Here is a 17500-nt window from a genome sequence, read left to right on the forward strand (position 1 = left end):
GTGTCGAAACACGACTTGTCTGCAAGTTGACTGACTTTATTGTTGTGGAAAGAGAGAGGGCAAAAAGACATTAGATGTTGGTTCCCATCATTAAGTCGTGTCGGAGAGATGATGTGCTCGCCAGCATGCGGTCCAGGCCGAGTATTTATAGCCCCGCTTGGAATCTCGCTGTGCGGCGCTGATAGCACCGATAATGGCGGCGAATGGGACGCGGCGAGCTGTTCTAATGACGCCGGCACCACGAGGAAAACGGCGAGGATAAATAAATGTTGGCCCTTTTTTCTTTTTTTTTTCCCCCTCCACCTCGTTCTCGACGTTCCGTCTTAATGACGCGGTTGCTTGGAGACGCAAAAGGAAGAAACGGAATTAGTCTTCTTAATTTCTTCAATGCGTTTGCCTTCCAAAGCGGAGGGAATGCAAACAAGCGTTCACGTCGTTACGCCAGAATAAACCCCTGACTGGAAGGATAGACAGAAGACCAACAATACTATTAAACCATGTACATGTAACTACACGGTTAAAAATTCTCAGCCTGGTAAGGCTTAACAATGCTGTTGCTAACGACGCTAAGGCTAATTCCGCAACTTAGCAACCGGACCTCACAGAACTATGTACTCTCTCCGTTTTCTATTGTGGATCACGGATTTGTATTTTAAACCACCTGGGATACTATATCCTCTTGAAAATGAGAGTCGAGCACGCGAAATGGACATTTAAAGGGACTTTTATCTCCAAGACAATACATCGGTGACACACTTAGCTACTGAGCTAACGTGATAGCATCGTTCTCAAATGAAGATAGAAACAAAATAAATAAACCCCTGACTGGAAGGATAGACAGAAGACCAACAATACTATTAAACCATGTACATGTAACTACACGGTTAAAAACTCTCAGCCTGGTAAGGCTTAACAATGCTGTTGCTAACGACGCTAAGGCTAATTCAGCAACTTAGCAACCGGACCTCACAGAACTATGCTAAAAACATTAGCGCTCCACCTACGCCAGCCAGCCCTCATCTTCCCATCAACAGCCGTGCTCACCTGCGTTCCAGCGATCGACGGCGCGACGAAGGACTTCATCCGTGGGTTTGGCGGCAAGCATCGGCTAGGCGTAGTAAGTAGTCCTTGTTGTGTTGCTGTAAGTATTGTACTTAGCCGCTAATACACCGATCGATCCCACCTACAACGTTCTTCTTTGCAGCCTCCATTGTTCATTAAACAAATTGCAAAAGATTCACCAACACAGATGTCCAGAATACTGTGGAATTTTGTCGAAGAAAACAAGAGGTTTTTGTATCGGGTCTGATGGGGTACAACCACTTCCGTTGCTTTTGTGACGTCACGCGCATAAATCATATCCAAAGGAGTTTTTCAACCGGAAGTGTGGCGGGAAATTTAAAATGTCACTTTATAAGTTAACCCGGCCGTATTGGCATGTGTTGCAATGTTAAGATTTTATCATTGATATATAAACTATCAGACTGCGTGGTCGGTAGTAGTGGCTTTCAGTAGGCCTTTAAAGCTCAATGTGGTGACGTCATCGCCAACTACTGGCCTGCCGTGGACATTTGTTGATTGTTGCGGTCCAGAATTACCGGATTTGTCGCGGTTTTGAGGCTGAACGTTGAATCAAAATGCGATTTTGTGAATTTGTAAGACATGCATCTGGGGATAGGCTGATTGGCGACGCTAAATTGTCCTTAGTGTGTGATTGTGAGTCTGTCTATCTGTGTGGGGGTCTACAACCTAAAGTGTTTAAAGAGCCATATTGGACCAAAAATACAAAAAACTAATCTGTCTGGAGCCGCAAAAAATGAAAACCCTTAAATAAGTGTTACGATGAAGACAACACATGATGTAAGTGTCTACATTAGCTATATTAGCCTACTATCAAAATGACTGTTTCGCAGGCTCACGCAAATGTTTGTTGACAGAAATGGTGAAATGTAATATTTACTATACACCTTTTTACAACATTGGCAAATTTTAGTAAAACAGAGGCTTCTCAGAGGGGGAGATAACTGATTGATTGATTGATTGAGACTTTTATTAGTAGATTGCACAGTACAGTACATATTCCGTACAATTGACCACTAAATGGTAACAAGTTTTTCAACTTGTTTAAGTCGGGGTTCACGTAAATCAAGACATGGTTCAAATATATACTATCAGCATAATACAGTCATCACACAAGTTAATCATCAGAGAATATACATTGAATTATTTACATTATTTACAATCCGGGGGTTGGGGGGGGTTTCGGACGGGGGGGTTAGGTTTGGTTGATATTAACACTTCAGTCATCAACAATTGCATCATCAGAGAAATGGACATTGAAACAGTGTAGGTCTGACTTGGTAGGATATGTACAGCGAGCAGAGAACATAGTGAGTTCAGAAAGCATAAGAACAAGTATATACATTTGATTATTTACATTTGATTATTTACAATCCGGGGAGGTGGGATGTGGAGGGGGGAGGGTGTTAGTCAAGGGTTGAAGTTGCCTGGAGGTGTTCTTTTCTTTTCCTGGAAATTACTGGCTTATAATGGCCTAAAGCAGGGGTGTCCAAAGTGCGGCCCGGGGGCCATTTGCGGACCGCAGGTAATTTTTTGACGGCCCCACGGCACATTCTAAAAATACGATTGAAAAAAATAAAAAACATAAAAAGTGGTATAAAAGAGCAAACAGGTGAAATGTAACAAGAGAATGTTGCAATGTTGACTCTAGTAACACAAAGCTGTCATGCAGGCTGTTTATTTCTCTAGAAAATAATAATGAATCAAAAACAATGTTATTATGAATTATTTACCTATTCAAGGCTCCAATTACATCACATTAAATATTCCACTTTGAAATATTTTTGGTAGGGATGTCCGATAATATCGGCCTGCCGATATTATCCGCCGATAAATGCGTTAAAATGTAATATCGGAAATTATCGGTATCGTTTTTTTTATTATCTGTATCGTTTTTTTTTGTTTTTGTTTTTTTTTATTAAATCAACATAAAAAACACAAGATACACTTACAATTAGTGCACCAACCCAAAAAACCTCCCTCCCCCCATTTCTTTCTGTTATCAATATTCTGGTTCCTACATTATATATCAATATATATCAATACAGTCTGCAAGGGATACAGTCCGTAAGCACACATGATTGTGCGTGCTGCTGGTCCACTAATAGTACTAACCTTTAACAGTTAATTTTACTAAATTTCATTAATTACTAGTTTCTATGTAACTGTTTTTATATTGTTTTACTTTATTTTTTATTCAAGAAAATGTTTTTAATTTAGTTATCTTATTTTTTTTATTTTTTTTTAAAAGTACCTTATCTTCACCATACCTGGTTGTCCAAATTAGGCATAATAATGTGTTAATTCCACGACTGCATATATCGGTTGATATCGGTATCGGTTGATATCGGTATTGGTAATTAAAGAGTTGGACAATATCGGAATATCGGATATCGGCAAAAAGCCATTATCGAACATCCCTAATTTTTGGGGGAAAGTGTTGCATATTTTGTGTTTGACATATAAAAAACAATTGTTTTTAATTTTTTTTAAAGAAGGGCCTAAAACGAACAAACAAGAAACATAAACAACAATAAAAGTTATAATTGACGGATAGATCTGAAGTTGATCTCCAGACTATTGTGTTAAACAAAATTTTTTTTAATTACAATTTATTTTTAACATTTTACTGAGCAGGACCCTTTTGGATCCCCAATAATTTTAGTGGGACTTTTTTTTGTGTGTGTGTCATTCCTCAAAAAATAATAATACATTAAACTCAATGTTGTTATGAGTTATGTTATGAGCTCCAATTATTATATAATTTGAAATATTCCACTTTAAAATTTTATTGGGGGAAAATGTTTAGTTTTTTCCATAAAAAACAGGGTTTTCTTTGACAAAAAGGGCATACAACTTAAATGTAAAAAAAAAAAGAAGTATATTGACAGATAGACCTAATGTTGATCTAGAGATTTAAACTTTGAATAATAATAACACTAAATAATGACACATTTTTAATATTTTTTTTACCTAAACCCTTTGGGGTCCCCGGGATCAAGCCTGAGTGGAGGCCTAAATGTATATTTTGTATACATATATTGTATTGGTTTTTAAAATAAAAAATATCAATATGGCCCCCACTTGCTTTGATTTTTCAGTGTGCGGCCCTCAGTGGAAACATTTGGACACTCCTGGCCTAAAGCAAGGGTCGGCAACCAAAAACGCTGAAAGAGCCATATCGGACCAAAAATACAAAAAACTAATCTGTCCAGAACCGGAAAAAATTAAATGCCTTATATAAGTCTTATAATGAACACATGATGTAAGTGTCTATATTAGCTATATTAGACTACTATCTAAATGACTATGTGTCGCAGGCTGAAGCAAATCTTCGTTGACAGAAATGCTGAAATGTAATGTAATGTAACATTAGTATTGCAATACTATACCAATATCGGTATACCGTACAACCCTAGTGTATACATGTCCTTTGATGATGGATTCTTAAAGGCCTACTGAAAGCCACTACTAGCGACCACGCAGTCTGATATTTTATATATTAATGATGAAATCTTAACATTGCAACACATGCCAATACGGCCGGGTTAACTTATAAAGTGCAATTTTAAACTTCTCAGGAAACTTCCGCTTGAAAACGTCGCGGTATGATGACGTATGCGCGTGACGTCACGAGGGCAAGGGAAGTGTTTGGACCCAATTCAAATACCTCTGTTTTCTTCGACAAAATTCCACAGTATTCAGGACATCTGTGTTGGTGAATCTTTTGCAATTTGTTTAATGGACAATGGAGACTGCAAATAAGAAAGTTGTAGGTGCGATCGGTGGAGCGGCGGACTACAGCAACACCAACACCAGGAGGTTGTGTTGCGTTTTGAGCAGGATAACAGACGCACTACAGTGAGTAAGCCCGCCGCCGCATCTAAGTTAGCTTCTTTTTTTTAGCTTCGCCAAGCTGAATATTATTAATCGTGTATTTACATGTTCATGGTTTAATAGTATTTTTGATCTTCTGTCTATCCATCCAGTCAGGGTTTTTTTTAATTTAGTTTCTATCTGCATTTGAGACTGATGCTATCACGTTGGCTACGTAGCTAGGTTAGCTTTGATTTTTTTAGCTTCGAAAAGCTGAATATTATTAATCGTGTATTTACATGTTCATGGTTTAATAGTATTTTTGATCTTCTGTCTATCCATCCAGTCAGGTTTTTTTTAAATTAGTTTCTATCTGCATTTGAGACTGATGCTATCACGTTGGCTACGTTGCTAGGTTAGCTTTGATTTTTTTAGCTTCGAAAAGCTGAATATTATTAATCGTGTATTTACATGTTCATGGTTTAATAGTATTTTTGATCTTCTGTCTATCCATCCAGTCAGGGTTTTTTTAAATTTAGTTTCTATCTGCATTTGAGACTGCTATGCTATCACGTTGGCTACGTGGCTAGGTTAGCTTCTATTTTTTTAGCTTCAAAAAGCTAAATATTATTAATCGTGTATTTACATGTTCATGGTTTAATAGTATTTTTGATCTTCTGTCTATCCATCCAGTCAGGGTTTTTTTTAATTTAGTTTCTATCTGCATTTGAGACTGATGCTATCACGTTGGCTACGTTGCTAGGTTAGCTTCTATTTTTTTAGCTTCGCAAAGCTGAATATTATTAATCGTGTATTTACATGTCCAGTCACTGTGAATGTCCATTTCGCGTTCTCGACTCTCATTTTCAAGAGGATATAGTATCCGAGGTGGTTTAAAATACAAATCTGTGATCTACAATAGAAAAAGGAGAGAGTGTGGAATCCAATGAGCCAGCTTGTACCTAAGTTACGGTCAGAGCGAAAAAAGATACGTCCATCACTGCCTCTCAAGTCCTTCACTGTAACGTTCCTCATCTACGAATCTTTCATCCTCGCTCAAATTAATGGGGTAATCGTCACTTTCTCGGTCCGAATCTCTCTCGCTCCATTGTAAACAACGGGGAATTGTGAGGAATACTAGCTCCTGTGACGTCACGCTACTTCCGCTACAGGCAAGGCTTTTTTTTTATCAGCGAGCAAAAGTTGTGAACTTTATCGTCGATTTTCTCTACTAAATCCTTTCAGCAAAAATATGGCAATATCGCGAAATGATCAAGTATGACACATAGAATGGATCTGCTATTCCCGTTTGAATAAAAAAATTTAATTTCAGTAGGCCTTTAATCTGAATGAGACTTTTTAAATAAAGGTTCCAAAAAAGAAAAATGTTACAAGACTGCTCACAAGTGGGATTGGTTGAATTTGCGTGAATTGTCACAATTTCAAAGATTGTTGGATTTTTTTTGTCTATCTTATTTGTCAGAGTTTCAGGACACTGGTTCTCAATCGACCATTTTGTGGTACATATCTTACAGAAGAAACAATGCTCGGTTGTTTTGTGGCCGGAGCGTTAGTGAAACCTTCAGGTCCTGTTTCCCCACCTTTTGAGAGCGGGTGGGGGTTTGGGGGGGGGGGGGGGGGTTTGCAAGGACAGTCAAACAGCCCCGTCAGCGGCGGGCATGAGTGCTCAGGTTTATGGCGGGCGACGTTTGTGTCCCACGTTAACACCGATGACACCTCTTTAGAGCTCTGCTGTTTTAGCACCCGCCTGCTAATTGAGACGACAACGGCCATAACAATGACATTGTTGGGCCAAACGGCCCGTTCTAGACTGGCGTCTGGTTTCAGTCAAGGACATCTCGTAGCACGATCAACCTTGGAATTTAAAGGCCTACTGAAAGCCACTACTACCGACCACGCAGTCTGATAGTTTATATATCAATGATGAAATCTTCACATTGCAACACATGCCAATACGGCCGGGTTAACTTATAAAGTGACATTTTAAATTTCCTGCGACACTTCCGGTTGAAACAACTATATATGATGACGTATGCGCGTGACGACACGGAGAGAACGGAAGTATTCGGACCCCATTGGATCCGATACAAAAAGGCTCTGTTTTCATCTCAAAATTCCACAGTATTCTGGACATCTGTGTTGGTGAATCTTTTGCAATTTGTTTAATGAACAATGGAGACTGCAAAGAAGAAAGTTGTAGGTGTGATCGGTGTATTAGCGGCGGACTACAGCAACACAACCAGGAGGACTTTGAGATGGATAGCAGACGCGCTAGCCGGCGACCTCACCTTGATTTCTTCCGTCTCCGGGAGGTGAAGTCCTTTGTCGCTCCGTCGATCGCTGGAACGCAGGTGAGCACGGGTGTTGATGAGCAGATGAGGGCTGGCTGGCGTAGGTGGAGAGCTAATGTTTTTAGCATAGCTCTGTGAGGTCCCGTTGCTAGGTTAGCTTCAATGGCGTCGTTAGCAACAGCATTGTTAAGCTTCGACAGGCTGGAAAGCATTAACCGTGTATTTACATGTCCATGGTTTAGTAGTATTGTTGATCTTCTGTCTATCCTTCCAGTCAGGGATTTATTTATTTTGTTTCTATCTGCATTTGAGCCCGATGCTATCACATTAGCTCAGTAGCTAAAGAGCTTCGCCGATGTATTGTCGTGGAGATAAAAGTCACTGTGAATGTCCATTTCGCGTTCTCGACTCTCATTTTCAAGAGGATATAGTATCCGAGGTGGTTTAAAATACAAATCCGTGATCCACAATAGAAAAAGGAGAAAGTGTGGAATCCAATGAGCCAGCTTGTACCTAAGTTACGGTCAGAGCGAAAAAAGATACGTCCTGCACTGCACGCTAGTCCTTCATTCTCACGTTCCTCATCCACAAATCTTTCATCCTCGCTCAAATTAATGGGGTAATCGTCGCTTTCCCGGTCCGAATCTCTCTCGCTGCATTGTAAACAAAGGGAAAATTTGAGCAGCCCTTCCTCCCGTGACGTCACGCTACTTCCGATACAGGCAAGGCTTTTTTTTTTATCAGCGACCAAAAGTTGCGAACTTTATCGTCGTCGTTCTCTACTAAATCCTTTCAGCAAAAATATGGCAATATCGCGAAATGATCAAGTATGACACATAGAATGGATCTGCTATCCCCGTTTAGATAAAAAAAAAAAATCATTTCAGTAGGCCTGACGGGAGGCCGGGAGGGAGATCGGGTCAGAGACAACTTTGGACGAACATGCCATAAAAATGAAGCTAGATTAGCGCATTTGGCGACAAACGCCCACTTTTGTCCAACACACACAACATGTTAACAAGATATATAAACAACAGCAGCTGTTTGGATTCTGAAAACTACCTTTCGCCATCCATTAAAGTTCCAGGTTTCCACGCAGAAACAAAGCCCGCGCTCCAATAATAATAATGCATATGGCGAGCATTTTGATGAACATAATGGGGGGAAATAGCCGGCGTGATTTATCTTCCACGAGGGGAGAGACGGGCACCAGATTGCCTGAGCCTGAGGACTCAATCCACCTCAACATATGCCGCCATTGCGAGTCAGCGTCTCTCAGCCTCGTTCCCACCATTGATATTTATTGAAAAACATTTGAGTTTATGAGCGGCATGCTTAATGAGCGCCTATCGACGGCAGAAGATGCCATCACTCTACCCATAAGCACCGTGGCTGCAACGCAACCTGGTCTCATAATGTCGGCCTCTGATTGGGATTTACACTCATTTCTGTCCGTCAATCTCAGCCTACTTGGGAAAGTTTTATCGCCACAGACGTTTATTCCCCATTAGCGCTACAATAATCGATCAGCGCTTCACATTCGCTATATTTTCCCACGCAGAGCAATAAAGAGCGGTTGTCATCAACATGGCAGCTAGCCAACGTAATAATGAAAGCGGACATTGTCATACTTACCGTATTTTCCGGACTATAAGGCGCACTTAAAATCCTTTTTTTTCCTCAAAACTCAACAGTGCGCCTTATAATCCGGTGCGCATAATCTACGGAATCAATCTGGTTTTGCTTACCGACCTCGAAGCAATTTTATTTGGTACATGGTGTATTGATAAGTGTGACCAATAGATGGCAGTCACACATAAGAGATACGTGTAGACTTCAATATGACTCAAGTAAACAACACCGACATGTTATATGTTCCATTGAAAATATAGAACATTACACACGGCCATACTTGCCAACCCTCCCGGTTTTACCGGGAGACTCCCGGAATTCAGCGCCTCTCCCGATAACCCCCCGGACGAAATTTTCTCCCGATAAACTCCCGGAATTCAGCCGGAGCTGGAGGCCACGCCCCCTCCAGCTCCATGCGGACCTGAGTGGGGACAGCGGCGACAGTCTGTTTTCACGTCCGCTTTCCCACGATATAAACAGCGTGCCTGCCCAATCACGTTATAACTGTAGAATGATCGAGGGCGAGTTCTTGGTTTCTTATGACTCCCGCTGATGTGTTGGATCCACTGTGGACTGGACTTTCACAATATTATGTCAGACCCACTCGACATCCATTGCTTTCGGTCTCCCCTAGAGGGGGGGGTTACCCACATATGCGGTCCTCTCCAAAGTTTCTCATAGTCATTCACCGACGTCCCACTGGGGTGAGTTTTTCCTTGCCCGTATGTGGGCTCTGTACCGAGGATGTCGTTGTGGCTTGTACAGCCCTTTGAGACACTTGTGATTTAGGGCTATATAAATGAACATTTATTGATTGATTGATTACTAAATTGGCCCAGTGTGTGAATGTGAGTGTGAATGTTGTCTGTCTATCTGTGTTGGCCCTGCGATGAGGTGGCGACTTGTCCAGGGTGTACCCCGCCTTCCGCCCGATTGTAGCTGAGATAGGCTCCAGCGACTCCGAAGGGAATAAGCGGTAGAAAATGGATGGATGGATGGATATGTCGTAGAATTTCTGACCTTTGACCTATATTTCATGTCTGTCAAGAATGTATGCTCATTTGATTTCTCTTCTATTCTGTGTCCCCGGGTGTGGGACGAAAGTGAATATTAAGTCGTGCCAACCTGTCTACAGAATGTTTTGGTTGTTTGGGTATGATTGGGGAGTCCAAGGATGTTACAAAAACAATCATGACGCATGAGATAAACACAGTGACGCACAAGAGACATATAAAAAATGGCAGAAGACCGGGACTCGAGAGTGATTTTGGCTTGTGTGTGTCTTGTGTGCTCTGGAGTGCATTTTGTCTGCTTGCACGGACAACTCAATTCAACCTGCACTTCTGATAATGGGTAAATAAATTTGTTGTACTTTTGTTGCCTGCTTAAGCTTCGGATAATCCACTACAGATGATTGATTGATTGATTTTACAAAACCATTAAACACTTCCTGTTTAGCGTTCTAACGTTGGCAGTTTATTAAAAATGTTTGGAAAAGCAACCGATTGTTTCCACAAACCGCCGCATTGGTGAAATCCGCATACTGCCACAACACATTCATTTATCATCATTCAAATATTACAATTATGATTAAACATGGTTTCAGTTATCAAGACGACACCACAGCTTTGTATTGTGGCTTTCTTGAACAGAGCCCGCCGGGACTTAAGACCTCGTTTTAGTTCTACCACTTTCTGTAGCCTTTGTTCCGTGTCCTTATTCTTGTCTTTGTCTTTGTGTTTCTTACACGTTTCAAAGTGACTTCTTAGATTATATTCTTTAATAACAGCCACACTTTCTCCACACAGAAGACACACATTGCCTTTTACCTCCGCGAACATGGACTCTGTCTCCCACCTGGCTTGAAACCCCCTGTTCTCACCCTCCACCTTCCGTTTAGCCATTATTGGGGAGAGAGGTTTCTGAAAGTTGACATCTGCCCTGAATGCTGATGAATAATCAATCAATCAATCAATGTTTATTTATATAGCCCTAAATCACAAATGTCTCATGAAGCCGATGCCCACTTGCGGCGCTGCAGTGAGTTCGCGGTCTACCGTTGCATTGTGGGGAATGGAGTATCGGTGCGTGCAAAACAGCAGCAGGTGGCTGTGGCCTGCGAGCCGGTTCTAATACTAATCAAATATCATAGATAATTGATGAGGTCATGACTTGGAAATGGTCCCATGACCACACATACTGATGCAATACCTTATCCCATGTCAATATAATCTGATATCTTATTTGTATGCCAAAATTCATCGTGACTAGAGATGTCCGATAATGGCTTTTTTGCCGATATCCCGATATTGTCCAACTCTTAATTACCGATTCCGATATCAACCGATACCGATATATACAGTCGTGGAATTAACACATTATTGTGCCTAATTTTGTTGTGATGCCCCGCTGGATGCATTAAACAATGTAACAAGGTTTTCCAAAATAAATTAACTGAAGTTATGGTAAAAAAAATGCCAACATGGCACTGCCATATTTATTATTGAAGTCACAAAGTGCATTATTTTTTATTAAACATGCCTCAAAACAGCAGCTTTGAATTTGGGACATGCTCTCTTTGAGAGAGCATGAGGAGGTTGAGGTGGGCGGGGTTGAGTTGGGGGTGGGTAGGAGGTAGCGGGGGTTGTATATTGTAGCGTCCCGGAAGAGTTAGTGCTGCAAGGGGTTCTGGGTATTTGTTCTGTTGTGTTTATGTTGTGTTACGGTGCGGATGTTCTCCCGAAATGTGTTTGTCATTCTTGTTTGGTGTGGGTTCACAGTGTGGCGCATATTTGTAACAGTGTTAAAGTTGTTCATACGGTCACCCTCAGTGTGACCTGTATGCAGGCCTGGCCCTAACCAATCTGGCGCCCTAGGCAAGATTTTAGGTTCCGCCCCCCCCCCCCCCCCCCCCAACCGCCCCCCACTTCGGCAGTGAAGTGTATATACTCACAAGAAACCGAAGAGCTTTGTCTTTGACCTTTTTTTTTTACTTAAAGAAAGCAAATTAACATATTATATGAGAATGTTATGTTATGATTATCTTTAACCGAATCACAGCAGTGCTCAAATTAAAAAACAGCATTCCCTCTCATGTGATATTGCTTAATTAACATTAATGATGTGCACTTTAACAACTAGGCTTACAACTATACCTAATATATAAAGGGGTGGAAAAGTGACTATTACCTGCAGGGCAAACATTAGCTAACCAGAAGGCAATAACAATGTAAACAAAAAACCCCTGCTTAAAAGATCTAATACAAATGTCCCTGAGGAATGTAAGGTGGGAGTACTGTAATTACCTAACGTTACATTATTATTTTCCATAACAATTTAGCCCCCTCCACAATATTAACCCGACGTTAAAACAGAACTAGCTATTTATTGATTAGCAATTGCCGAATCATGTAACATTAGCTTAATGCTAAAAAGCCAGGTTACTATCACATTCTGCAACAGACAAATAATTTCATGTAGGTTAACGTTACCTACCTGCTACCTCTGTCTTTTTCTCGTTTCTCCTCTTCTTTTCTCTTTTTTTTTCCCTGGGCACCTGACAGTTTTGGCCGGTTTGACATCTTGTGTTGATTTTTTGATGTGGTAAGAGTCATGATACGGGAAGGGAGGGGGCGCACCGTGCGGGGGGTTGGGGGCGGGGGGGGGGTGTAATGTTGTAACAAATAATATTTCTATTAAATAGGCTTTACTTTGCATTTTAATTAACGTGGGATTATTTTTTGTATTTAGAAATAATAGTACCAACTTTTTTTTTTTCTCCAACATTTGTGGCACTGGCGTGGCGCCCCCTGATGGACGGCGCCCTTAGCATTTGCCTATACGGCCTATGCCACGGGCCGGCCCTGCCTGTATGGCTGTTGACCAAGTATGCGTTGCATAAGCTGTAGGTATTATGTGATTGGGCCGGAACGCAAAGGCAGTGCCTTTAAGGCACGCCCCCAATATTGTTGTCTGGGTGGAAATCGGGAGAAATTCGGGAGAATGGTTGCCCCGGGAGATTTTCGGGAGGGGCACTGAAATTCGCGAGTCTCCCGGGAAAATCGGGAGGGTTGGCAAGTATGACTGGGAGACGAAACTGCTCTGTACTTCTCCCTACGTCCGTGTACCCCTCCGTACAGCGGCATTTTAAAAAGTCATAAATTTAGATACCGATAATTTCCGATATTACATTTTAAAGCATTTATCGGCCGATAATATCGGCAGTCCGATATTATCAAACATCTCTAATCGTGACAATGCATTTAACAGACATTTCTACAAACCTGTCCTCTTTTTGCCACCCATGAACAACTTGGATTTTGAAATGTTCCCCAATTCCGATAACTCGGTCAGCACTTGTTAATTATTTTCTGGTCGAGACCCGGATTTCTGCGTTCAGTACGTCTGACCTTGTTGCCGCATCATTGGTATGTTTGGCGGCCATTCAGTTTGGACACACCCACATATGCTGTTGACTTGTGTCCTAAAATTCATGGGTCATATCAAGTTTTCTCTGCCAACATTGGGAGAGTGAAAGACAAATAAACCGGTCTAAAAAAAAATAAAATAGACAAATACTAAAGGAAAATAGAAATCTTTTCATTGGGCGACGTGCAAACATAATTCACATGCATTGTCTTCCTTATCTTATCTCTCCCAAAACCTCGCCACTAAATCATATATTTCACCAAAACCGATCGGCCGTTGCTCCTATCGGTTTTTATCTTAGTGACCTCCCGCCCCACATCCCTTACCCTCATGGAAGGCGAGTGGGAAGCGTTCTACTGATTGTCTGGCTGCCAGGAAGAATCCATCTCGGAGCATCCTGTGGCCGCCGGGACTTTTTATTGACATATCAGATGGGGACATTGGAGGAGAAATTGGCCTCATTTGTTTCTCACGTCACCTTAATGGCAGGTCTCTTTCAAGCAGGGCAGAGAATTGACGGACCTTTTGGTCTCGGTGAGCAAACAGCCAAACAGGTTTTTTATCGGTTTCCTCTTGCAAGCAACTCTTCAGGTGAGTTGGCAAAGTCGAACGTTACTATTACTTACGCTCCATGCACTCAATTGTGACGCCTGTTTGTGGAGGGTTTCTCCCCTGGTACTCCGGTTGCCTCCGCAGATGTTGGCCGAGTTTCAGAGTTTTTGAGAAGATAGCAACGTCTTTGGGGGCCCTGGTTTCAAAAGAGAAACTTGGAAGATTCCAGAAAAGAATAGCGACGCAGCAGTTTTGTTTATTTAACATGAAAAGAAAACGACAGACAAACCCCGACATTTATTATTTATATATTGTTATTTCCAGACAAACACTGACATTAATTAATTATATATTGTTATTTACAGATAAACATTGAAATGTATTATTTATATATTGTTATTACGGATAAACACTGACATGTATTATTTATATATTGTTATTTATAAATAAACACTGACATTTATTATTTATATATTGTTATTTACAGACAAACACTGGCATTTATTTTTTTATATTGTTATTTACAGACAAATACTAACATTCATTATTTATATATTGTTATTAACAGATAAACACTGACATTTATTATTTATATATTGTTATTTACAGATAAACACTGACATTTATCATTTATATATTGTTATTCACAGACAAACACTGACATTTATTATTTATATATTGTTATTTACAGACAAACACTGGCATTTATTTTTTTATATTGTTATTTACAGACAAACACTGACATTCATTATTTATCTATTTTTATTAACAGATAAACACTGACATTTATTATTTATATATTATTTGCGGATAAATACTGACATTTATTATTTATATATTGTTATTTACAAACAAACACTGGCATTTATTTTTTTATATTGTTATTTACAGACAAACACTGACATTCATTATTTATATATTGTTATTAACAGATAAACACTGACATTTATTATTTATATATTGTTATTTACAGATAAGCACTGGCATTTATTATTTATATATTGTTACTTACAGACAAACTATTATTTATATATTGTTATTTACAGATAAACACTGACATTTATTATTTATATATTATTTGCGGATAAATACTGACATTTATTATTTATATATTGTTATTTACAAACAAACACTGGCATTTATTTTTTTATATTGTTATTTACAGACAAACACTGACATTCATTATTTATATATTGTTATTAACAGATAAACACTGACATTTATTATTTATATATTGTTATTTACAGATAAGCACTGGCATTTATTATTTATATATTGTTACTTGCAGACAAACTATTATTTATATATTGTTATTTACAGATAAACACTGACATTTATTATTTGTATATTTTTATTTACAGACAAACACTGACATTCATTATTTATATATTGTTATTAACAGATAAACACTGACATTTATTATTTATATATTGTTATCTACAGATAGACACTAACATTTATTATTTATATAATGTTATTTACAGATAAACACTGACATTTATTATTGATGTATTGTTATTTACAGACAAACACTGACATTCATTATTTATATATTGTTATTAACAGATAAACACTGACATTTATTATTTATATATTGTTATTTACAGATAAACACCGACATGTATTATTTCTATATTGTTATTTACAGACAAACACTGACATATATTATTTATATATTGTTATTTACAGATAAACACTGACATGTATTATTTCTATATTGTTATTTACAGATAAACACTGACATTTATTATTTATATTTTATTTACAGACAAACACTGACATTCATTTTTATTTTATTTTTTATTTACAGATAAAAACTGGCATTTATTATTTATATATTGTTGTTTACAGATAAACCCTGACTTTTATTATTTATACTGTATATTATTTGCAGATAAATACTGACATTTATTATTTATATATTCTTATATACAGATAACACTGACATGTATTATTTATATATTATTTACAGATAAACACAGACATTTATTATTTATATATTGTTATTTACAGACAAACACTGACATTCATTATTTATATATTGTTATTAACATATAAACACTGACATTTATTATTTATATATTGTTATCTACAGATAAACACTAACATTTATTATTTATATAATGTTATTTACAGATAAACACTGACATTTATTATTGATGTATTGTTATTTACAGACAAACACTGACATTTATTATTTATATATTGTTATTTACAGATAAACACTGACATTTATTATTTATATATTGTTATTTACAGATAAACACTGACATTTATCATTTATATATTGTTATTCACAGACAAACACTGACATTCATTATTTATATATTGTTATTAACAGATAAACACCGACATGTATTATTTCTATATTGTTATTTACAGACAAACACTGATGTTTATTATGTATTTATTGTTATTTACAGATAAACACTGACAACTATTATTTCTATATTGTTATTTACAGATAAACACTGACATTTATTATTTATATTTCATTTACAGACAAACACTGACATTCATTATTTATATTTTTTTATTTACAGATAAACACTGGCGTTTATTATTTATATATTGTTGTTTACAGATAAACCCTGACTTTTATTATTTATACTGTATATTATTTGCAGATAAATACTGACATTTATTATTTATATATTCTTATATACAGATAACACTGACATGTATTATTTATATATTATTTACAGATAAACACAGACATTTATTATTTATATATTGTTATTTACAGACAAACACTGACATTTATTGTTTATATTTTGTTATTTACAAATAAACACTGACATGTATTATTCAATGTTTGAATGTTTACCATACTGGTTGCTTATCCATACAGAACTCTCTAGTTTAGTATTCTAATTAATATTTTACTTTGATTAGCAACGCAACTTTTGTCCAAACACATTTCACGTGCAAACATTTCCTATCAGCGATTTCCCAAATCCATCAGTGTGCATTAAAGATTTTCCAGCGGCTATGTTTCCGCGACATGGAGTTAATCATCTCCTTCCTAGACTCCAGTCTTCTTGCTACGTGGCTTGCAAGCGAACAGGTGTCAAGCCTGCACAGATGGCGGCATAATTAGCATTGATTCTGGCAGGCGTCGTGTGCGCAGGCCGGGGTCTTGATGGCCGTGACGACCAACTAACCTCCCCACCTCTTGATGGGCTACCGCTGGGACTGATCGAAGCTCATTTTAGCCGCTAAAAGACTCCCCGGTAGCACACAGGCAGGGTTACGCTATGCTGCAGGTACGAGCAGAGAGGAAGTAGAACAGATAGACGGCAACGTCACAGGATCGACTAATCCTTTTCTATAGCCTCCGATGAGTTGTGTCTGTTTTATGGAATCATCCGCCTAAAACCAGTAGATTTCTGACATTTGATCTGCCCGTCAAACCACCAAATAGTGAACTGATCAAACCATTCATCCACCTATCTGTCAATAGATTATCAATGAATCTCACACTTTGGCTATTCATCTAATAATATATCAATAAATAACCTGTCCTTCGATGTCGGCTTTTCCTATCATTAGGCCCTTTTCCACCAAAAGTTGGTTCCTAGAACCTTTGGTTACTGGATTCTGTAGAAGTGTGTGGTCTGTGTTTCCACCGCATTTCACAGTTCAGGGTAGTCTATACAAATCAGGTTTATGATGTATCC

This window comes from Entelurus aequoreus, linkage group LG08 (assembly GCF_033978785.1).
Source record: "Entelurus aequoreus isolate RoL-2023_Sb linkage group LG08, RoL_Eaeq_v1.1, whole genome shotgun sequence".
NCBI classification, from domain to species: domain Eukaryota; kingdom Metazoa; phylum Chordata; class Actinopteri; order Syngnathiformes; family Syngnathidae; genus Entelurus; species Entelurus aequoreus.